The sequence below is a fragment of the Pteropus alecto genome, unplaced genomic scaffold (genome assembly GCF_000325575.1).
Source record: "Pteropus alecto unplaced genomic scaffold, ASM32557v1 scaffold68, whole genome shotgun sequence".
Classification (NCBI taxonomy): domain Eukaryota; kingdom Metazoa; phylum Chordata; class Mammalia; order Chiroptera; family Pteropodidae; genus Pteropus; species Pteropus alecto.
In genome coordinates, this window is record NW_006441386.1 from 792913 (window position 1) to 818310 (window position 25398).

The following is a 25398-nucleotide window of genomic DNA, read 5'->3' on the forward strand; positions in this document are numbered from 1 at the left end:
TACAAAGAGTGTATTTCTTTTTTATTGCTGTGTAACAAGTTACCACAAACTTAGTTGCTTAAAACAACACACATTCAGCAGCTCACAGTCTCATAGGTAAGAAGTCTGGGTGGGCTTGACTGGGATTCTTCGCTCAAAATTTCACAAGTTCAAAATCAAGATGTTGGCTGAGCTCTCACCTGGAGGCTCTAGAAATAACTGATTTTCAACGGCCATGCTACCCTAAACAAGACCAATCCCTTCTGATCTCGGAAGCTAAGCAGGGTTGGGCCTGGTTAGTACGTGGATGGGAGATCATCTAGGAAGACCAGGTGCCGTAGGCGTAAAAAAATTAAAAATAAGGGATTGTAAGCTGACAAGGTCTTTGCAACCTGTGAGGTTGACCAACGGTTGCCTCGTCTAAAGAAATAATAATAATAAAATAAAAAAAATAATGAAATGCAATGTTAGAATTCAATTCCAAGGACTGAGGTCTCCATTTTGTTGAAGGCTCTCAGCTTCCACTGGCTGTTCCCATTCCTTGCCACATGGCCCCCTTCATCTTCAAACTAGCCACAATGTGTCGAATCATTCTCTCTTGGAATCTCTCTGACTTCTGTAAAAGATTAAACAAAGATGGACGCTAATTAAAGTGGTAAGGACAGATTTTAATCAGTAACAGCTATTGCAGTAGGAAAAAGAGTCCAATGTGAACTGAAATCAACTTAGATTTGAACAGAGATGACTGGATGTTTTAAAGGGAGAATGAGGTGGAGTGATAGGAAGAGAGGGAGATAAACAAGGGTTCAAGTAGAGTCAGGGTAGTGAAAAATTGCAAAAGGTCAGTTTGTGTAAATGCCATTAGGCCAGCTGTGTCTGCTAGCTGGCAATTAATGAAGTTATTAGGAGAGACTGGGAGACAGAGGCCCTACTCTCAGGTAGGGCCTCTGTCTCCCAGAGAGACTGGGAGACAGAGGCCCTACTCTCAGGTATTGACTGGAACAAATAGTAATTTCTTTTGGAGGCCATGAGCTTTCTCAGGCAGGTACTTTAAATAGAGCTAAGGTCAGATGGGAAAAATGATGTGTGACAGAGACTTTCATCCCTCTTGGGATCACATTAAGTTTGTGACAAAAACATGGAGCAAAAGTGAGGAAGCAAAGTCACCTGGGATCCAGATGAACAGAAGCACTACAACTAGGGAGAGAAATAATTAAATGGACAGAGTTAGCCTGTAAGCTTTAAAAAGGATTTGGACTACGGCCATGCTACCCTGAACAACCCCGATCCAGTCTGATCTCGGAAACTAAGCAGGATTGGGCCTGGTTAGTACGTGGATGGGAGATCATCTAGGAAGACCAGGTGCCGTAGGCGTAAAAAAATTAAAAATAAGGGATTGTAAGCTGACAAGGTCTTTGCAACCTGTGAGGTTGACCAACGGTTGCCTCGTCTAAAGAAATAATAATAATAAAATAAAAAAAATAATGAAATGCAATGTTAGAATTCAATTCCAAGGACTGAGGTCTCCATTTTGTTGAAGGCTCTCAGCTTCCACTGGCTGTTCCCATTCCTTGCCACATGGCCCCCTTCATCTTCAAACTAGCCACAATGTGTCGAATCATTCTCTCTTGGAATCTCTCTGACTTCTGTAAAAGATTAAACAAAGATGGACGCTAATTAAAGTGGTAAGGACAGATTTTAATCAGTAACAGCTATTGCAGTAGGAAAAAGAGTCCAATGTGAACTGAAATCAACTTAGATTTGAACAGAGATGACTGGATGTTTTAAAGGGAGAATGAGGTGGAGTGATAGGAAGAGAGGGAGATAAACAAGGGTTCAAGTAGAGTCAGGGTAGTGAAAAATTGCAAAAGGTCAGTTTGTGTAAATGCCATTAGGCCAGCTGTGTCTGCTAGCTGGCAATTAATGAAGTTATTAGGAGAGACTGGGAGACAGAGGCCCTACTCTCAGGTAGGGCCTCTGTCTCCCAGAGAGACTGGGAGACAGAGGCCCTACTCTCAGGTATTGACTGGAACAAATAGTAATTTCTTTTGGAGGCCATGAGCTTTCTCAGGCAGGTACTTTAAATAGAGCTAAGGTCAGATGGGAAAAATGATGTGTGACAGAGACTTTCATCCCTCTTGGGATCACATTAAGTTTGTGACAAAAACATGGAGCAAAAGTGAGGAAGCAAAGTCACCTGGGATCCAGATGAACAGAAGCACTACAACTAGGGAGAGAAATAATTAATCAAACTGCAATGGTAGAAGATAGGAGGGGGTGAAGGTGCAAGGCTGCCGGATCCACAGCAGCTGAGTGGGACAGAGGCTGTGGCACTGGCAGCTGCAGACACCTCTTAAAGGGATACCTGAAGGAAAACAAGAAGTTGAAGAGTTATTTGAAGAAATAATGATGGAAAACTTCCTTACTCTTGTGAAAGAAATAGAAATACAACCCCAGGAAGCTCAGAGAGTCCCAAGAGAGAGGAACCTAAAGTGACTCACACCAAGACACATCATAATTAAAATGCTAAAGGTTAAATGCAAAGAGAGAATCTTAAAAGCAGCAAGAAAAAAGCAGTTAGTTACCTACAAGGGAGCACCCATAAGACTGGCACCTGATTTCTCAAAAGAAACTATGCAGGACAGACAGGCTTGGCATAAAATATTCAACACGATGAAAATGCAAGATCTACAACCAAGAATACTTTATCCAGCAAAGCTATCATTTAAAGTTGAAGGACAGATAAAGAACTTCCCAGACAAAAATAAGCTAAATTTATCAACACCAAGCCAGTATTATAGGAAATGTTGAAAGGATTTCTTTAAAAAGAAAAAAACATGTATCAAAAACAGGAATAAAGAATGGTAATAACTATATATCTATCAACAAGTACTGCAAATGGAAAAGAATAAAGTGCTCCAATCAAAAGATAAAGTGGCAGAATGGATAAGAAAAAAAGACCCCTACATATGCTTCCTACGAGAAACTCACTTCAGATTAAAAGAAACACACAGACTAAAAGGAAGGGGTTGGAAAAAGATATTGCCTTGATGGACCTAGAGGGTATTGCGTTGAATGAAATGGGTCGGATAGAGAAAGACAAACGTTGCATGTTTTCACGTACAAGAGGAATCTAAAGAACAAAATCAACAACAACAACAACAACAAAAGCGGAAATAAATTCATAGATACAGAGAATATTTAGAGGAATGGGAAGGGGCTTGGAAGAACAAAAAAAAAAAGCCAAAAGGATTAAGAGGCACAAATGGATAGCTGCAGAATAGACATGGAGATAAAGGATGTAGCATGGGAAAGATGGTTAATAATGTTGTAATAAATATGTAAGAGGCAAGAAGGGTACTAGATTTAGTGGGGTGATCATTTTTGGAGTTACATGGATCTCTGATCACTATGCTATACAACTGAAACTGGTATATTATTGTATGCCAACTATAATTGAAAAAAAAAACTCATTGAATTGTACAGTGCAAATACGAGAAACTACTTGTCTATTATATTTCAATAAATCCGGAAAAGAACAGAACAGGGTACTCTAAGCTTAAACAATAAGAAGAGAATTGCTGTTGCAAGATAGTAATGAACATTCATCATACAAAGGGACAAATTGAGACAATAAATACGAGCAACTAATTGTCTATTATATTTCAATATAGCCGGGGGAAAAAAAGATAAATAAAAAAAGAGGACTAAATTCATTCTAGGGATATGGCCCTGAGCTCTGAGAAATTATGTTAGTATTTGTTCAAGTCTTTATAGGCCAAGATTAATTTCTAGTTGAGAAAAGGCTCAGGGTAGTGTGGCTAGTGTTTGGCCAAGGAGAGAATTTTTGTCACATCTTTTATTGATCAAAGAAATTCTGCTTTTAAATGACTTATGTGATTAAGTTAGGCCCACATTGATAATGCCCCTTTTGCCATATAACGTAACATAATCACGGAGGTAACACCAGGGGGCTAAGGTTATAAGTTAAAATTCCTAGCCCTCCTAGCAACTGTCCTGGCTAGTACAGGATAAGAGGTCTGAACTGTTTGAGGATCTCAGCAAAGGTAACTCATCCTCTAGTTACCATGAGTGGGAAGAGGTTTAGTGTCCAAATTGGAACTTTCTTGGCACTTGCAGCATGAGAACAGTAATGGAGGCTACACACAATGTCTTAGAGAATGAGGGTTAGGAGTATCTCCATGAGTTATCTTGAGTAAAGGACAACTGCAGCAGGGCTAGTTTGTGTGGCTGAGAATTAAGTGCTATAATCTGAATTCTGTCTGTACTTGTGTGCAAGAAACATACACCCACCTTACATGCCCTTTAATACTTGCTCTGGTTTCAACCTCCTTTGAGTGACTTGGCCCTTGCTTTTGAAAGACATGCCAGTGTGAGTGGCTGGTAGGAACACAAACCCCAGGTCAGATGAATCCAGCCTCTGCCATCTTGTAGCTGTAGGACCTTGAAATTACTTAACTTCTTTGTGCCTTGATTTATTTCTTTATCAACAAAATGTGAATAATAATAGTAGTTACCTCCTCGGATAGCTGCGGGTATCAAATAAAATCCTGTTTATAGAGTGCTAATGAATTCCTGGCACATAGTAAGAGCTCAACAAATGTGAGCTGTCTGAGTTTATCACTATGTCTTGCTCATTTCTGACTCTGTACTTCAAGTTATTGCCTTTCCTATGGTCCTTAGTGTTCGTCTCTGAATTCTCTCAGCATAATGGTTCTTGGTTCCCAAGTATCCTGTGCTGGGGCTTGCCCTACTCTCACATCTGCTAAGGGTGGAAGCCTAAAAAGAAAGTACCTTGAATATCAGACATCTGCTTCAAGATACCCAAACAAGAAGCAATCTTTTACCCTTTAGGAGCCTTGCATGGCACTGTCTTTATGCTTATCTCAGTTCCAAATGCAGGTCTCAAGAAAAGGGATCTCTTCTATTTATCTGTTATTATGTAACAAGGTACTTCAAAACTTGGTGGCTTAAAATAACCATTTTATTTTGATCAGTCAGGAGAGAGCTTGGTTGGGTGGCCCATCTCAAATCCATACTGGGGCAGCTGGGGCTGGAGGATCAACCTGCAAGATAGCATCTTCATTCTCGTATGGAGTACCTTCATATGCTCTCATCTTCCAGGGCTTTCAGGATGCTTGGGCTTCTCACAGCATGGCTGTCAGACTTCTCACATGACAACCGGCTTGCCCCAAAGTAAGCATTCCAAAAGGGCCAGGTGGAAGCTGAAAGGCCTCTTATGAACTACACTCAAAGTTTGAGAATATTATTTCTGCTTCATTCTTTTAGACAAACGAGTCTACAAAGCCAGATCTGAGTCTAAGGGAGGAGAATTAGATTCTACTTTTCAATGGCAGGAGTAGCAAAGAATGTGTGCAATCTTTAATCAACCATAGCATCTGATGAGTGGAAGCTAAATTCCACCTGGAACCCTGCTGCAGTGAGGTCTGGGAAATATAGTTTTAGGATTTCCACAGCAATGGGGTGCTGGAAGGAGAGTGAGCCAATCAATCTGCTGTATCCACAACAGGCTCTCAGCATTGTCAAGTTTTATGATGAGATTCTATAACCAGCTTTCCTTTGTCCTTGGTGCCAGCACGCTTGAATCCAAATGGGAATTGAGAGCAGCCAGTCCCTCAATATAGCCTGATCTCTAGGTCAAGACTTTAAAAATTTTTTTTGACTGAAACTCACAATAAAAAATACAACATATATCAGCATATGGACATATATATGTAATTGAAACAAAAGATCTTGTGGAACAATCCCTATCTTTACCATATGTTATATTCTTTTATAATTTTCTCTTCTATTGTATTGTATTGTATTGTATTCTATTTCTTTAAACAAAAATGCTCATTGTGTGTTCACTAAGTTAATTTCATAACTCACCAAATGAGTTACTACCCATAGTTTGAAAAGCACTGCTGGAGACTTGTGTCTCTACATTTAAATAGGGAATTAAAAACTGAAGGGAAAAAGTGAGTCAATAAGAAAAAAATTATATAAGAACAAAAAAATAAAGTGTTTCCTCAAAGTAAATTTACTTAATTCAACAAAAGTATAGTAAAGAATATCATTGTTTTACAATTATATGTTTTCTTTCCTATAAAGTGGTTATACATATCACCATTGCTAAACCTTCCATTGTGAGGCTTGGCCATGTGACTTCTTTGGCCTCTGGCATGTAAGCAGGCATGGCTCATATCAATTCTGAGCAGAAACTTTAAATGAAATTGCATGGTTTGGCTTGATCTCTAGTAATTCTGCCCTCCGCTATGGCAACAATATGTTCAGATAGGTCCGTTCTTTGGCCTGGGTCCCAGAGTGAGAAAATACACAGAGCCAACGTGCAGCCTATCCTCAGCTCTTACATAACATGAGAAATAAATATTTGTTATTACAAGCCACTGAGATTTAGGGTTGTTTGTTACTGCAGCAAAGCTGACTAATGTAGAAGCAGCGCTTGAAAAGCAAACAAACAAAAAACCAAAGCACTCCTTTGAACATTTAAAGAGTACAGAAATATATAAGGCAAAACACAATGTTCCACTTCACCAACTCCCTGCTCCTCTAGGAGTTATCATTTATAACATTTTGGTGCATATCCTTTCAAAGAAGGAAATTTTGAAATGGCTGGTTTCTAATTTTAATGCTATAAAATTAGTACATATTTTTTCATAAATAAAGTTTTTTAAAACACAGTCAAGTCTATTGTTTACATATTGCTTATGGCTGCTGTCATATTAACAGCAAAGTTGAGTTTTGTTACAGAGACTATAATGCCTAATATATTTACTATCTGGCTCTTCACAGAAAATGTTTGCTAAGTCTTGATCTAGGTCTACTAAATGTTATCATTTGGTATTTTGCCACTTTTGTTGTATTTCCCTCTCTTTTACATATGGATTTTTTATAAACTTCTTAAAATAAAAATGTCATGATACTTTATATATTTCAACATGTATCTCCAAAGAATAAGTGTACTATTCTCCATAAACCACATTATAAGTATCACACCCAGAGCATTTAACAATAATACAATTCTATTAGCTAATAATCAGATGACCCCAAAATTGTCCTGAAAATGTCCTTCATAGCCTTTTCCATCTCAATTCAGCAAGTAATTGAAGATTTTATAATGCATTTAGTTATCATGTCTCTTTAGTTGCCTTTAATCTAGAAAGGTTCCGTGTCTTTTTGGACTCTCATAAAACATATTTTTAAAATATCCAAAGTAGCTCTTCTGCAGACAGCCTCTCAATTTGGATTTATCTGTTTTGCCCCTCAGAATTAAATTTGAGTTAATCATTTTTGGCAAAAATTCTACATAGGTGGTGTTGTGTTCTGTATCAGGAGGCTCATGATATCACTTTGCCCAATTATTTGTGATATTTTGTCATTTGTTTATGTGATGTCTGCCAAATTCTTTGCTGTAAAGGTCATTTTCCCCTTTGTAATTAATACATGATCTGTGGGGAAATTCTTTGAGTTGTATGAATAACATATTCTCCAACAACCCTGTGATTTTAGGCTCCACTGATGATTCTTTCCTGGATCAGTTGTTGTTATGGAGGATGTAAGTGGACATTAATATTTTTTAAATGGTTCCTAAGTGATATCAAAGTACAGCCAGGGTTAGGAATCAGTAGACTAGTGCTTCTCAATCTGTGTTTACAAATCCCCTGGAAATCTCGTTAAAATGCAAGTTGAGATTCTGCAGGATTGGGGTGAAGCTGAGATTGAGCATTTCTAAAGAGTTCCCAGGTACTGCTGGTGCTACTGGTCTGCATAGGCCACACTTTAAGTATCAAGGATCAGCCTAGACTCCAGACAACACCTATGGTTCATTCTACATACAATACCTTTCTTCCCTAATTTAGTTTTACCTAGTGTATTAATCAAGATTCTTAGTTACAAACATCAGGACACACTCTAGCTAGCCTGCGCAGAAAAGGCATTTATCAAATGGGCATTGGGAAATGCTCAGAACCTCTTGCAGCTGAGCTTCCAAGACAGTGCCCAGACCACATTGCAGAACTGATCTAATGAGGGAACCAGTCTTCACACTGCCAGGCACTGAGTCCATCTGCACTGATGCCAGGGATGCAAACCAACTGTGACCACTGCTGCCATCAGCAATAATGCCACATGTGTGCCTGCAACTCAAACGCACAGCTATTGCCAGCCTCCAAACCTGGATGTCTGTTGTCACCCTCACCAGCAAATGGACTCCACATAGAGCCCACTGTCTCACTTTATTTCTAAACTAAAAGTTTTCACAAGTATGTTGGATTGCTGGAGCCTCAGTCACATGCCTATTCCTTAGCTGCAAGGGAGTTTGGGAAATCACATTTTCTGGCTTGTCTCTTTGAGGATGTGGAAGGGGCAGGATTTATAAGGCAGAAAATGCTCCATAAAAAGCAACTCCAAAGCACGACAAATGTCTAGTACGCAGTTCTTTGAAAGAATAAATATAATAACTGCTGAGAAATCTATGAAGAATAAGAGTAATAATAGAGACTATCCCTCTTATATGGAAAATATATATATAATTTTGGGAAAAAAAGAACCCAAGCCTCGCACTTTACATAAAAATTAAGAACAAATAGATTAAAGAGTTAAATTGATTTTTTAAACCCATTAAAATGCTAGAATACAATAGAGAAAAAAATAGTTATCAAATTTTATGGTGGAAAGAAACATGCTAAATTTAATAATATTGGAATAACTCACAAATAAAAAAATAAATAGCTTCACCTTTATAAAACATAGAACTTATATACTTAAATAAAATCAAACAATCAACAGGGGAAAATGTACAATAAATGCAACAGGCACAGGAGTAATACTTTATTATACAAAATTTACATAAATTGATTTGAAAAACTGATGAGAACCAATAGGTAAATGAGTAAAGGATATTACTAGACAATTAACCAGCAGGCAAATACAAATCACTAACGACATATCGAAAATTTCAATCACATTAGGAATGAGAGAAAAAAAAAAAACAAATCAGCACACAGATATCGTGTTTTAAAAATCTATTGATAGAAACAAAAACAAATCCATAGATACAGGGAACAAACTTGTGGCCAGGAGAGAGGGGGATGGAGGTTGAGTGGAAAAAGAAAAGGGGATTAGGAAATACAGACTTCCAGTTATAAAATAAGTCACAGGAATGTAATGTACAGCATAGGGAGTAGAGTCAATAATATCATAATAACTATGTATAGTGACATATGCTTATTAGATTTATTGTGGTGATCGCTCTGTAAGGTATATAAATTTTGAATCACTAAGATGTACATCTGAAACTAATATAATAGTGTATGTCAGCTAAGATAAAAAAATTCAAAACAAAGAAATCTATTGGTAGATTGATATAAAATTTTAACAAGAATATCCAGTGTTGATGAAGGAGGAAATAAATGGATAGTTTCACATATTGCTTATATGAAGTAACCTTATCAGGGGTAAAAGAGGACACAATTTGGGCGTTCTAATTATAAGGACTGCAATGGATTGAAACATATCAAGAATATAGTAATCTAAGCATTCGTAATACTATAATACAAAAATAAAAGGTCATCTTTTGAAGTTTTTCCAGTATACTAAATCGTTCTGAAGATTGGTAAAGGAAGGAAAGAATTAAGTGCTTATCCCTGCTTTCTTTATCAACTATATTTTAGAATACCTAAATGGTCGATGAAAGTTCTCCTTTTAAAAGAATGACAGCAAAAAGAATTATAGAATTGAAAAATTACTATTTGCAATCCCTAATAAAATAATAAATTTAGTCAATGATCATTCATGGCTGTTGAAAGCATTAGGTGAAGTGGTGATGGGAACTTTATAATGAATAAAGCAGGCCAACAGCTTCCAAACCCACTGATCAATCTTAACATCATGCTAGGGACAAACATGGTCTGAGCCCTACATTTGTAAAGAATGTTTATTTTAATAATGTTCATAAGGTTTAAAACTACAAAGAACATGATCTACATCAATAACAGAGTTGCTAAATAAAATATTCACACAGTGGAATAATATGCATTAATAAAGTACAACTATAATACTATTATGGAAGGAGCTATAAGACATTGACTTGCACAATACATATGCACACATAGAATGCCATTTATGTGTTTCAAAAGCCCCCACAAAACAATACCATATATAGTTGGTTCTGCTGTCATGCTTTTTTTTTTAAAGATTTTTATTAAAATATAGCTAACATACAATATTGTATAAGTTTCAGGTGTAGTCATGCTTGTTTTTAAAACAACTTGTTATGGCACATCTCATAATTAGGAAAACAATTTGAGCATAACACAAATTTCATGATTGCATAAGTACAATTTCAACTATGAAAAACGAGGTGAAAACAGCAACCAAGCCATACGAGATTCCACAACTTGCATACACAGACACACCTCAAACCCACCAGCTACCTTAATCCATTGTGTGTGTCACCAGCCACAACCTTCTGTTCCATTTTAGGTAAGTCTCCTTTGATCCATGTCCACAAGCCAACATAAGGGCCTTTTCAAGGTAAATGCCATATTTATTATAAAAATTACATATTTCTTAACAATTTGATATGTTTAAACTGTGCTACAACTTCTATTAAGTTCCTACACATTTTTAATTTAATGTCACTGACAAGGTTTTCTTAAATAATTAATTAATTGATTGATTGATTAATTTTTTATGGTGACATTGGTTAACAAAATCCAATAAGTTTCAGCAGTACATTTTAACAGTAAGGCATATATATATAATTGCACTGTGTGTTCACCTCCCATATTTAGATTTCTTTCTGTCACCACATAATTGACCCCCTTTAGCCTGTCTATCACTCCCCTCCTTCCCCATCCCCCTACCCTCAGGTAACCACTAGTCTATTGTCCATATCCATAAGTCTCTGTTTGTTTGTCCTGTTCATTTGTTGCTTAAAGATTTATATCCCACTTATAAGTGATATCATGTGATTTTCAACTTTTTCTGTCTGGCTTATTTCGCTTAGCATGATTATCTCGAGATCCATCCATGTTGTTGCAAATGGCAGTATTTCGTCTCTTCTTAAAGCTGAGTAATATTCCATATTGTATATATGTACCACAGCTTCTTTAGCCGATCATCTATCGTAGGACACTTCAGTTGCTTCCATGTCCTGGCCACCTTGAATATTGCTGCTATGAACACGAGTGTGCAAATATCTTTATAGATATGAGTTTTCAAGTCTTTGGGGTAAATACTCAGTAGAGGGATTACTGGATCATATGGTAGATCAATTCTTAGTTTTTTGAGGAACCTCCATACTGTTTTCCAAAGTGGCTGTACCAATTTGCAGTCTCACCAGCAGTGTATGAGGGGCCCTTCTTCTCTGCATTCTCCCCAACATTTATTATTGCTTATCCTGTTGATTATAGTTATTCTAACAGGTATGAGATGGTATCTCATAGTGGTTTTGATTTGCATTTCCCTAATAGCTAGCGATGTTGAGCATCTTTTCAAATATTTATTGGCCATTTGTATGTCCTCCAGGGAGAAGTGTCTGTTTGGGTTCCCTGCCCATTTTTCGATTAGATCATTTGTTTTTTTATTGTTATTGAGTTGTATGAGTTCTTTGTATAATCTAGATATTAGGCTCTTATTAGAGCCATTGCTTGCAAATATATTTTCCCATTCAGATGGTTGTCTCTTTACCTTGTTGACGATTTCTTTTGCTGAGCAGAAGCTTTTTAGTTTGATGTAGTCCCATTCAAATATTATTCCCCTTCAGGTACCCCTAGGACCCGGATGTTTTTATATTTAATTTTGTCTCATAGACTCCTTAAATTATTATTATAGTCTTGCCTTCTTTTTTCTTGTCACTCTGATTGGGTGTCCTTGGCTTTCCTATCCTCTATATTGAGTGGTTTGATTCTCTTCTTTTTCCACTCTGTCAACTCTCTCTGAAATACTCTTCATTTCAGATAATGTGTTCGTAATTTCTGACTGGTTCCTTTTTATAATTTCCACTTCCATTTTTATGTTTGATTATCTCCTTGTTAAAGTTCTCACTGAGTTCATTTACACTTTCCCTAAGTTCATTGAGCATCTTTGTGTTTTGAACCCTGCATCTTTAATATTTTGAACCCTGCATCTATTAGATTGCTTGATTCCATTATTCCTGGATCTCTGTTCTGTTCTTTCATATGGTTTCTGCTTCTTTGTCTTACCATTTTGGCTGTCTTTCTGTGTCTGTTTTTATGTACTAAGCAAAGCTTCTGAGTCTCTTGGTCTCATTAACGTGGCTTTGTACATGTAGTAGGTGTCCAGTAGCACAGTCCTGTGATGGGTTCAGCTGCCGGCCAGGTTTAGCCCCAGCCTGTGTCCCTCCAGGGCCACCTGTTAAGATTCAGCAAGCAATCCACAGATGTTGTGCTCATATTTGCCTCAAAAGGCACGCCAGAAACCAAGGTTAGCTGTCACCAGTGTGAGACTTGGTGCTGCTCAGCAAGTGGCACAGTACTCCCTGAGGACACAACTGGATGTGGCTTGGGTGGGGCTGCGAGTTGGGGGAGGCGAAGTTTCAGGAAATTCTCTGGGCAGAGTGACCTCTGTTATCCAGTTTGATTACTTCTCAGCAATGGTGGCACTGTGTCCACACACTGGGGGTTGGGAGAAGGTATGAAAAATGGATACCATCAGCACTCTCGCACAGAAGAAAGCCTTGCCTCCGACCCTCGCTCATACAACTCAGTGACCCCTTGTACGTCCCGGTCTTTCCTTCTATACCAAAAATATAAGTGTTTTGATCATACATAGATTCAGTATCTTGTCGAAGGCTTTTCCTGCATCTATTGATATGATCATACGATTCTTATTTTTTAATTTGTTTATGTGGTGTATTATATTAATCAATTTGCGTATAATGAACCATCCCTGTGGCTCTGGATTGAAGCCTGCTTGATCGTGGTGTATAATCTTTTGTACATATTGACTTCATGAAATGAATTGGGAAGTATTGCCTCCTCTTCGATTTTTTTAGAAGAGTTTAAGGAGAATAGGTATTAAATCTTTCTTTAATGTTTGGTAGTATTCACTGGTGAAGCCATTTGATCCTGGGGTTTTACTTTTTGGTAGGTTTTTGATGATTGTTTCAATTTCCATATTTCTGATCGGTCTATTTAGATTTTCTAGTTCTTCTTGATTCAGTCTAGGAAGATTGTATTTTTCTAAGTACCGGTCATTTCTTCTAGGTTATTCAATTTGGTGTTATCTACTTTTTCATAGTATTCTTGTATGATCCTTCGTATTTTTGCAATGTCTGTCGTAATTTCCTCTATTTTATCCTTGATTTTGTTTATTTGTGTCCTTTCTCTTTTTTCTTTATTGAGTCTAGCCAGATGTTTGTCAATTTTATTAATCTTCTCAAAGAACCAGGTCTTTATTGCATTTATTTTTTCTATCATTTTGTTGTTGTTATTGTTGTTGTTTTATGTTTTATTTATTTCTGCTCGAATTTTGATGATTTCTTTCCTTCTGCTGATGTTAGGCTTCATTTGTTCTTCTTTTTCTAGTTTTTTAAGATGAAGCGTTACGTTGTTTATTTGGGCTCATTCTTGTTTTTGGAGGTAGGCCTGTAATGATATGAACTTTCCTCCTCTGACCTCTTTTGCTGTGTACCAAAGTTTTGATATGTTGTACCATCATTATCATTCATGTCTGTGTATCTCTTTATCTCTTTTTATCTGTTCTCTGACCCAGTTATTCTTCAATAGCATATTGTTTAATCTCTATGTATTTGTGGTTCTTCTCGCTTTTCTTCTCTAGTTTCAAAAGATTATGATCAGAGAATATGGCTGGTATGATTTTAACCCTCTTACTTTTGTTGAGGCTATCTCTGTGTCCCAGTGTCTCTGTGTCTCAATCCTTGAAAATGTTCCATGTGCACTAGAAAAGAATGTATAAGCAGCTGTTTGGGGATGAAAGGCTCTGTAAATGTTAATTATGTCCCGTTAGTCTAATATGTCATTTAAGGATGTTATTTCCTTATTGATTTTCTGTTTGGATGATCTGTCCATATCCGACAGTGGGGTATTTAGAGTCCCTGCTATGATAATGTTTTGGTCTGTTTCTCCCTTTAGTTCTGTTAGTAGTTGCTTTACATATTTTGTGCTTCCTGATTGGGAGCATAGATATTAATAATTGTTATATCTTCTTGGTGAATGATTTCCTTTATATCATGAAGTGTTCCTCAGTATCTTTCCTTACCTTTTTTATTTTGAAGATTATTTCATCTGATATTAGTACCACTGCGCCTGCTTTTGCTTGAAATATCATTTTCCACCCTTTCACTTTGAGTCTATATTTGTCTTTGGAACTGAGATGTGTCTTCTGGAGGCAGCATACAGTTGAGTTTTGTTTTTTGATCCATTCTGCAACTCTGTGCCTTTTTATTGGTGAGATCAGTCCATTTACATTTAGGTTGATTGTTGAAATATGAGGTATGCTCTTAGCCATTTTATCTTTTGTTTTCTGGTAGCTCAGTGTTTCCATTGCTTCGTTGTCTATGTGTTTCTGTTTTCTTTGTTTTGGTTGGCTTTTGTGGGTTTTGCCTCTGGTTATTCTTGTTTTATGTTATATACTTCAGTTCTGAATCTTCTGTGTGTGGTTACCATTATGAATATGTAAAGGATAGTTATATATATACAGTCATCCATTTTCTTCTGTGCATGCCTTATGTCCATTCCCATTTGTGAATTTGGATCTTTGAATCCTCCCCTTTTCAGTCATTGTTGTCTCAATTTGTCCCTATGTATGCTGAACATTCATGACTATCTTGCTATAGCAATTCTCTCCTTATTGTTTAAGTTATAATGCACTGGTCTTAGTAAGGGTTGCACTCGTCTGCTTCTATCAGTCTTCTAGTCACCTTATTTGTAATTAGGTATTTTTTTTTGTCAATTCGTTTTAGGTGAGCTGACCCCTTTCAGGATTTCCTGTAATGAAGGACTCATAGTGGAAAATTCCCTCAATTTTTGTATGTCTGGAAGAGTCTTAATTTCTCTTTCATACCTAAAAGAGAGCTTTGCTAGACACATTATTCTAGGCTGGTAGTTTCTTTCACTCAATATTAAATATTTGATTCCACTCCTTTCTGGCTTGTAAGGTTTGCCCTGAGAAGTCCGAGGATAATCTAATGGGGTTTCCTTTATATGTTACCATCTTCTTTTCTCTGACTGCCCTGAGAATTCTTTCTTTGTAATTGATTTTTGATAATTTTAATATAATGTGTCTTGGTGAAGGCCTTTTGGGTAGAGATAATTGGATGTTCTGTTGACTTGAATTCCAAGCTCCAGCTCATTCCTTAGATTTGGGAAATTCTCATCAATTATTTGTCTGAAATGTTTTCTAATCCCTGCTTTTTTTTTTCCTCCCCTTCGATAATGCCCATTATTCTTATGTTTCCTCTCCTGATGGTATCAGCTAGTTCCTGTATTTCTCTTTCTTTATTTTTCATTATTTGGTTTCTCTCTTCTTCTTTCTGATTTATTTTTAGATTTCTGTCTCTGATATCACTGAACCTTTCTTCCATTTGGTCGACTCTATTTCCCAAGCTTGCTATTTCATTTTTCAACTCTTGCAGTGTGCGTTTTTATCTCCAGTTCTATTTGGTTCTTCTCCTTGTGAAAGAATTCATTGTGCTCATTTAGTTGTTTTTCAGTTCCTGAAATTGTTAATATAATTTGTTTCGAATCTCACTGATTTTTTTTCAGAAGTATCATCTTGAATTCTCTGTCATTTAAGTCATATATTTCTATGTCTGTAAGGTTATTTTCTGTATATTTTTCTCTTTCTTTCTGAGATGTCTTATCACCTTGGTTGTTCATGGTGTTTAATGGACTATTTCTTTGCCTGGGCATTAATGGAGTGTTTTTTGCTTTTTTTTTTTTCCAGAAAGAAGATTTATTATATAAAAGTATCTCTAGCCTGTTGCAAAGAAGGCATTTTTCTTTTGGTTTCCAGTAGATGGCGTCTAAGTCTCTTGGATCCCTGCTTTATATAAAGCCTTAATGTCTTTATTTTTCTTATGGATTTTTAATCACTCTCGCTACCCTCAGTCTCAGTCCCTGTCTGTGTTAGTGACAGTTTCAGTAGTGTTTGCTCAGATTCCCCCGGGGCTCCATGGTGTTCGATCTTGGAGGGTACGGAGGGAGGGTCCTTCCGCGTTGGGAGTTGGGGACTGTGGCTCAGCCTCGGTTTTGCAACCAAGGCTGGTAAAAATCAACCGTTGCTTCTCTGCCGTCCCCACTTCTCTGTTGTTCCCACTTGTCTGCTTTCTACCCTGAACCCTGGGCACTGCCACAGGCTGCATGAAGCTCACAGCTCTCTCACAGGCAGGGCTGTTCAGGGAACCCACAGCACCTTCTCCCCTCCCCCTTCTCCTACAGGGAGCTTCAGCTGTGAGAGGTTGCGTCTTTGTTTCTCCCAGTCCACCGCCCGACACACGGGGTTCTGACCCGTGGTATCTCTTATGTGCAGATACCACACACAGACATGCTGGTGTGTAGTTTGGGTGTTTTTGTTGAGTTTTAGATGTTTAGCTTATTTTTGTTTCAAGGGGAGAGATCTGGGGACATCTCTCACTCCGCCATGTTTCTGACGTCAATCTTACAAGGTTTTTGAGTCTGGTCCCCTTTCATTTTTCTTTTTGTCAGAAGTCTTGTGATTTATACTCTGATTTTGCATAGTATAGTGATTTTTTTTTTTTTTTGGAACACATGTTGCACTATAGCTGAACTATTTCAATAGGTACATATACAAATAACTTATTCCATTAAAACTGTTAGCACCATAGTTAATCGAGCAAGTTTAGTTTATACAGTAATCATGCAAATCAACATACTATGTAATATTGTTCTCCAAAGAAAACTGGACAAAGACTTAGGAGACCTAGTCCTAACTTTGCTGACAACATCTGGGATTATTGCCTGGCTATAGGCTCTAAGGCAGTTGCAGTCTCATTGGTTATGATCTCAAAAACTGCTTGTAATCTAATGATCCAGTTAAGCATGTATATAGGGGTCCAGTAACCCCAGCTTTCATCTTGGGCCCAAGTTGCGGGGCCATAGTATTGGATAATATGGTGGGGTAGCCACTTATCTTCCCCCTACATTTGTTGTCCCCCTATTTCAAGTGATCTCTTATTTCTGGCCTTTAAATCTTGATATAGGAGAACACCTAGCTCATTTCCTTCTTGGTCAGGTAGAAGGAAGAAGTCAGGCTGAAAGCTCCCAATTGTGCAACCTCCCTTCCAGTTTGTTGAGAGTTGAGTATAAGCCCATTTACACAAATCCAGAAGAGCCCATTGGGCACTTTCAAGCTTTGGGGGCTGTTGGAATTGAGGTTTTCTTAGAATGTGCCAGTAGCTGGGATAGTGAGGAAGTGGTTAGGGACTGTGCCATTCTCTATAGTACAATTTGTGATAGTCGAATTTTGGTTGAGAGAGTGGCACAGGGAAGAGTTAGCTGCAGTATTATTGGCCCAATACCAGGAAGGAGCCTTGGGCCACTAGTCTAGGTCTGTGTGATTTAAAAATAGCATTCTTTTACATGGGGTTTCCTCACCCCACTGAGTGTATCTTGGACCCATCTGGTCAAGACATTCTTCCCCTATCACTTCTGAGGAGATGACCCAGCTCTGGGGTCGACTCTCGTTGTGGCAAGCCACCATGTGGTTCCACTGGAGGAGGTAAAAGGTGTCCTTTCCCTTCCAAGGCCAATGTTCACTTGTGTACTCCTCTACAAACCCAGCATTTAGTGACACCAAGTTCATGAGCTACCCTCTCAGCTAGGTCAACAAAGAGATTCTTCCCTGGGTTTTGGCCCAAGGTGGTCTTTAGCTGATCATACATTTTTGGGCTTTGGGGCCTAGGAGACAGTGTAGGCTTAGGTGCGGTTGAATTATGCAGCCATTGGACAATTTCTCTGATTGTTGGGCTCTCTGCATGGTTATGGACCTTTCCTCTGCTTGAGGTCCATCACCAACACGCTCAAGTTTCCCCTAATTTTTCAGGTTTGGCCAGATTGGCCGTTCTCAGATTTAACCTTTATGTACCCATCCAATATTGGAATCCCCAATGAGCGCAGAGTGTGGCATTTAGGGCACACCCTTTGGGTAGGCTGGTTATGGAAGTGAAGCCGGTGGCAATGTTGGACCCTATCCTGTACCTTTCCATGAAATGAGTACAAGGGGAAGAAGAAGTAAGGAGACTGGCGCCACACACGTGGTGGAGTAGGAGGAGAAGGATGCCATCCTGATGAGATGTTGTCCTCAAGCTTTTGCCACACATAGATTAGTCAGCTTCCAGTGTGACCAAAACGGGGCCGACATCTTACCCTTGGTCTGTCGCAGTCAGTGTTTTCTTCCAGAGAGTTGCCTTGAAGGGCACAGAAGAGTCTGGAACACATTCCCACTCTGCAGCTGCAGGTTTAAGTCTGTGATGTACCCAGGGCATTATTTCAGCAAACTTAACTGCAGTGGAGATAGAAAAAATGACAGTGCTTCTCCACAGGGGTTATAGGGGCTGAATGTTCTACTCTTTTACCCAGACATAGTCTCCTGGCTTAAAGGAATGAACTTCAGTGGTTAAACTGACAGGGAGCCTTTCCCTAACCTATTGGTTGAGAGTCTGGAAGGTGGTCCCTAGTGTCTGAAGCTATTGTCTCTGAGTCAGTTCACCTATTTCCTTGAGGTCTACTCATAGTCCTTTGATGAGTAGTGATGGCCGCCCATACAGAATCTAGGAGGGGGAGAAGCTAGTCCTCTTGGTTGGGGCTGACATGATTCTTAATAATGCTATGGGGAAGGCTTTGTCCCTATGTAGATGTGCCTCCTGACATAGTTTTTCCAACTAAGTCTTAAGGGTCCTGTTCATGCGTTCCACCTGTCCCAAACTCTGTGGTTGATAGGCGGCATGCAATTTCTATTTAATATTTAAATTCTTGGCTGGTAACTGTACTATTTCTGCTAGCCCGTTATCTGAGTCAATGGTAATTGGTAGGCCAAATCGAGGAACAATTTATTGGAGGAGTAGTCTGGCTAAGTCTTGGGCATTTTCAGTTGGGTGGGGTAAGCCTCTAACCAACCAGAATAGGTGCATACAAGGACCAAGAGATACTTGAGGCCCCGTGATCGAGGCATTTTAGTGAAGTCTATTTTGAGTTCCTCAAAGGGGGTTCCACCAACACTTTGGACCCCCAGTGGGGCACACGATCCTTGGCTGGGGTTGTTGTGGGCACAGACTTTGCACTGTTCACACACCGCTCAGAAGATGCTAGAGAGCCAGGGGACATAGAAGCACTGGCTCGGAGTGGTTTTGAGGTCAGTGCGACCAAGGTGAGTCCTTTGGTGAAAAAGCTTGACAAAAGCTGGGGCTAGGGTCCCAGGGACTGCAATTCGCCCGTCCTTGAACTTCCACTATCTACTAGGGAGGAGGCTCCCCTCTTCAGTCTTGAACGAGGCTTCTTCTTGAGGCAAGTACTTGGGGTCTCATTTGGCTAAGGGACTGGGAAACAAGGAAGCAGTGAGAGCTGTAGGGCTGGCCATTTCCTCAGCTGCTGCCAGTTTGGCAACATGGTCTGCCCTGCAGTTACCCCGGGCTGTTATGGTGTCCCGTTTTGGATGTCCTCTGTTGTGCATGACTGCTACTTTCTCAGGGGCCCACATGACATCTAAGAGTTCTAGAATTTCCTTTCCATATTTTGTCTTTTCTCCCTGAATTGATTAGACCCTTCTCTTTGTACAGGGCCCCAAGTACATGGAGGGTGGCGAAGGCATACTTAGAGTCAGTGTATATGTTAGCACACACTCCTGCTGCCAGCTGAAGGGCACAAGTCAAAGTGATGAGCTCTGCCTTCTGTGCTGAGGTTCCCCTAGGCAGAAGTTTTGCCTCAGTGGTGGAATGTAGGGTCACCACAGCATATCCTACAAGGCGTTCTCCTCTCCTCACAAAGCTGCTACCATCTGTGTAGTATTTCACATCAGGGGCCTTGAGGGGCTGGTCTGTCAAGTCGGGTCAGCTGGAAAACATTTCATCCATGATTTCAATACGATCGTGGTCTGGCTGGCCAGGCCCAATAGGTAGCAAGGTGGCTGGGTTCAAGGTTTGTACTAAGTACGAAGGGTACAAGGTTCTAGATGGATGCGTGGATTCTCGCATAACATTCCTTGGTATCTGACCATCCAAGCATTAGTTAGTAAATATTGTCCCTTGTACTCCAGTAATGTTATTACTGAATGTGGTACTCGAGCTGTCAGTTCTTTCCCCATAGTCAGTTTGTCAGCCTCTGACACAAGGAAAGCCATGGCTGCGAGTGCTCGCAAGTGGAGTGGCCAGGCCTAGGGAGACAGAGTCAAGCCGTTCAGAGAGATAAGTCACGGGGTCCTAGCAGTTGGGTTAAGACCCCTACTGTGACACCCATGCACTTGTGTACATACAGAAAGAAAGATTTGGTTAAGTCTGAGAGTCCTAGTTTGAGGCATTAGTGAGTGCCCATTTGATTTCTTTAAAGGCCTTCTGTTGTGTAGATTCCCAGAGTAGGCACTCCTGTCCTCCCCCCTTTGTGGCTTCATAGAGGGGTTTGGCCAGGATGGAGACATTAGGTATCCAGATTCTGCAGAAGCCAGCTGCTATGAGGAATTCATGGACTTGTTATGGGATGGTAGGGATGGGAATTGAGCAGACCATTTGTTTCCTTTCTGGGCTGAGTTGGCATTGTCCCTACGACAGGTGGAAGGTGAAGTATTTGACTCTTTCTTGGCAGATCTGAGCCTTCCTTTTAGAGACCTGTAAACTGCTTCCCAGAGGAGATTGAGTAGATGTGTTCCTTCCATGCATTCCTCATAGGTCTTTCCTGCTAAGAGGTGGTCATCTACATACTGGAGTAATGTACAGCTGTGTTGCTTTGCTGGGAAGGCCTTTAAAATTGAGGCTAGAACTGTCCCAAAGATGGTCAGGGAGTTCTTGAACCCCTGAGGCAGCTGTGTCCATATTAACTGGCCCTTGTTTCTGCTTTTGGGGCTTTCCCATTGGAAAGCAAAGATTAGTTGACTCTGAGGAGCCAGGTGAATGCAGAAGAAGGCATCCTTGAGGTCCAGACAGGTGAAATAAGCTGCCTTAGTGGAGATGAGGCCTAGGAGGGTATATGGGTTGGGGACGACAGAGTGCAGGGTGACAGTTGCCCGACTGACTGCTCGTAAATTTTGGACCAGCCAGTATTCATTGGTCTCTGGCTTCTGAACTGGCAGGAGAGGCATATTCCAGGATGAATGGCAGGGGTGAAGAATTCCATACTTCAGAAGTCTCTCTAAATGTTTTTGGATCCTCATTTGTGCCTTATGGGGAATGAAATACTGTTTTTGGCAAGTTGGCTCAGCTCCTGGTTTTAACTCTACCACCACTGGAGGAATGTGCTGGGCCATTCCTGGAGGGTTGTCTTTAGCCCACACTCCGGGCACCTTGAAGGGGAGCTTGGGTCTCTGTTGGGACCCTTCTATGAGACTATAGTGGCTCCACTCTTCTCCTTGGGGAACCATGAACGACATGATCCTTGCTTCTGGCCTCCCCAAGGTTAGGGCTGGTTGGCCACGTGTGTCAAAGGTAATTTGAGCCTATAGTTTTCCTAAAAGTTCTCATCCAATCAGTGCCATGGGGCAGTCAGGAGGATATAGGAATTCTTTTCCTCTTAGGTTGCACCGGCAGGGCTGCAGGAAGGGGCGACTTGTTCCCTGGTTGCTCCCATAATGGTAGCTTGTTTTTGAGAAAGGGGGCCCACAGGCTGAGTTACAACTGAGTGTTCAGCTCCAGTGTCAACCATAGTCAATATGTCGGTCCCCCGACTATCATTTGGACCACAGGCTCCTGGGGGCCTAGAAGAATGGAGCTCAGTCTGGCCTAGTGCTGGCAATACAGGCTTCTTTTTCTTCAAATGACCTTGGGAGGGTGCCAAGGCTTGGGCTAGGAAGACCCTACAGTTCTCCTCTAGGCAAACTCTCAACCAAGGGGTTCGGGTGCAAAGTATTGCCTCCTAAAAATAGATACAAGGGAATTGGTCTGGGTGGTCAGGTTGACCAGTAATGGGTTGAGAGATCTTTGCAATGACTTCCTTATCAAGTGCTCCTTCTGCTGGCCACCCAATGCCAAAAGAGGACCAGTCACTCTCACAAAGGGTGCAGAGTTTCTGTGGGGTGAGTTTAATTCCGTAATTTTCTGAATAACCCTTTTTGAAATTATTAAGCATACAATATAAAGGTGTTTGTTTATTCTGTTGTCCACCCATTCTTACACCCGTGGTTGGTGTCACACATGCACTCAGAGATTCGCTTCGCCCAGCTCCAGCTCTGACCACTCCTCTCACAGGGATCTTTCAGGCGCCTCTTAGCTATTGGTGGGTCGGTATAAACCCCCGACTCGGATCACTGGAATAGACTCCTCACAGAGACCCAGTGACACAACCCTGAGCCGTATGAGGTTCACATTGGAACCGTAGATAGGGACTCAACTCTCGCTTTGGAGCAAGGCCACATCTCAGTCACATGCAATCACACAGTAAACACACTCCACCCTCTGCCCTATGTATTTGAGAGGTCACAGTTTCCTCTAACAAATGTAGAGTAATTGGGTGACCTTGGGAGTTGATCAGACTCCCCTCTGTTCTCTAAAGGACAGGCTGTTCCTGGAACCTAGATCCTTACCACTCAGTTGGGCGGTGCTCCTGGGCTGGTTCCTGCGCCTCTCTGGGTTCTGTTGTGCTCTTGGAGCTGCTGCCCTGGTCCACTGGAAGAGTTGTCCTCCACCACAGACAATAGGTCTGCTGGCGCACCAGGTGAAGTTCACTCCTCTCAGCATCCTGAGGGCCAGACCCTGAAGATAAGGGAGGTGAAAAACTGCCATCTCTGCATCTTGGACAAGCCCCCAGAAATGTTGCAGGATTCTTAAACGGAGAGTTGGGACAATGAGGCTATAAGCAGGAAGCAGCGTTTACTGATGCTGGCACTGGCTCAGAGGATTCTTATCCAAAGGCTGAGCCCCGATTGTAACATAATAGGCAGTTTTATACAGCCTTGTCAATCCTATATAGCTAGAGATATAAGGAAGAATGTTGATCGGTTGGCAAGCTATGAGAAAACTGTTGTTAGCTAGTCCTTGAGTTGGGGGCAGAGGGAACAGTCAGGAACGAACTTGTTCGAGCAAGAAATAGCCAGGTAGGGTCAGGCTGCCACAGCATCCCTCAAAGATTTATTTAGATTTGTCTTTTCCTTCACTTTGTAACAGTTCTCAGTGTTGCTCCTCTTGATGTTTTTGTCAACTATGCCCTGGAATGCATACAAAATGTCTCTGACAAGGGCTGCCCTACTAACTTTCACAGTACTATGTGCATCCCCTTCTCTTCTTGGCCTTGTCTCGTAGTGAGAAACAGTGTTAGGAATACCTTTTGAGGTAGTGATCTATAAAGAAGGTTGGTTTTCAGTTAAAGTCCATGTAAATTGTGACCCCAACTGCTGTTGAAGATAGCCTCCTAATCCTAGAATTTGTTGAGACTGTTCTGGAGAAAGAGATTGTAGTGTAGGCATTGGGCCATTGAGAGCATATATGCTTTAACTGTTGTTGCCACTGTTTTCCGTACTGCCAAAGCTCTGCGCAGACTGAGTTCTGTGATCCTGGTGGTAATGGGAGAGTCTGAGGTCTGGCGTAATAGCAGAGAGCTGGGTGAGCATCTCTTGGTAATGCTTGAGCAAATGACATGGCTTAGCTAGAGACCTTGTTTGGCTGCTTACATGGATCTTCACTAAGACTTAGCAAGAGGTAGAGAATTGACCATTCATTTTCAAAATTCCCTGTGAATGAAGTTTTCTGTGGAGTTCTGTAAACAATGCAATATCTGTTTTTCTCCTCTATTGATTAAGTTCTTTCTCGATTTTTTCAGCTACTAGAAATTCATCTCTCAACAGTTGAGTCAAAGCTGCTGCCAATAACAGGCACAGCACTGGAACTGCTGGGCTGCATCAATTTTGCTCTTACTAAGGATCCAGCGGCACAGGTTTTGCAGCAGGACGTTAAGCGGCTTCTGGTCAGGGGTTGCCATCCTCACCCGGGTCTGCTCACGGTGTCCCCTGCGGAGCTCCCAGCTCAAGCTTCCTGCCCCGAGCCCGGCGTGCTCAGAAGGCCCTGCCATAACCTGTCTCCTGTGCGCTGTCGGGAGGGCTCCGGATGTCCCCAAGGGCACCGCTGGCGAAAAGGGCGCTATTTTAACGGATGGTCTGAACCTTTTGATGTGACATAATAAGAAGCATATCACCTCCAATGAGATATTCTTGCCCCTCTTCCGGGGTACTATTATATTTGGCTGAGAAAGGATGAGATATTACTAACCTCCACTTTCATCAACTATGAAAGGAAATCAAAAGGTAATACATAAAAATATTTCAACGTATAACAGAGAGAGAGAGAGAGAGAGAGAGAGAGAGAGAGAGAGAGAGAGAGAGAGAGAAAGAGAGAGAGAGAGAGAACGTTAATTTAATCAAGCATCGTCTGGAAAGTCAGGAAACATGGAAGCTAGAGAAATGTTAAATGTAATCGTAAGGATGCAATCAACACAATCCAATTTATGGGAAATTTATAGGAGCAATAAGTTAAGACATGTATCAGCCAAAAATTTCTCTGCACTCATGTTAGGTGTAATAATGGAATTCTGCTTATGTTTTATTTTGTTTTTATTTGAAATACATGTTTAAAATGTGTAGGTTAAACGATAGATTAAAATACTTCTGGAAAAATAGGGATGGGGAACAGATACATGAAACAAAAATGGCAAAATATGATATTTGTTGAAGATGATTACTAGTACATAGGATGCATTTCATTTTTCTCTTTAATGTTTTATTTGTTTAAATTTTCATAGTAGGAAGCTAAATAAAATAAAAGACCTTTCACTTTGACTCTGTGATTCTACTCCAGAGGATGCATTCTTAGAAAATAATCTAAAATATAGGAAAAATCTTTAAGCATAAAGATAGCCATCCCACCAATATTATGAGTGCCACAATTGTTTAAAACATCCTAACTGTCAAACAACAGGGCAACGATTTTGTAATATATTCATATTCCTCATGGGATTATTATGTAGCTATTAAAAACAGATGTTCATGAGGACTTGTAATCATATGATAAAGTGCTTATATTAAAATATCAACTGCAAAAAATAGGTCACAGGGTTTATATAAATTAGTGTATAAGTCAGCTTTTAACACGTAACTAACCACTTCAAATTTAGTCAGGTGGAAATAAGCACTTATTACTTTCCTTTTTTGTGTGTCTAGATATTTTGTGGTCTAGATATT

General features: G+C 40.2%; 3 pseudogenes; 2 read left to right on the forward strand and 1 right to left on the reverse strand.

Annotated features, from left to right (window-relative positions):
- Window positions 1-204: 204 nt before the first annotated feature.
- Window positions 205-323, forward strand: LOC112485281 (annotated as a pseudogene).
- A 911-nt stretch (window positions 324-1234) lies between these two features.
- Window positions 1235-1353, forward strand: LOC112485338 (annotated as a pseudogene).
- A 12370-nt stretch (window positions 1354-13723) lies between these two features.
- On the reverse strand, window positions 13724-24143 carry LOC102882238 (annotated as a pseudogene).
- Between the last annotated feature and the right edge of the window lie 1255 nt (window positions 24144-25398).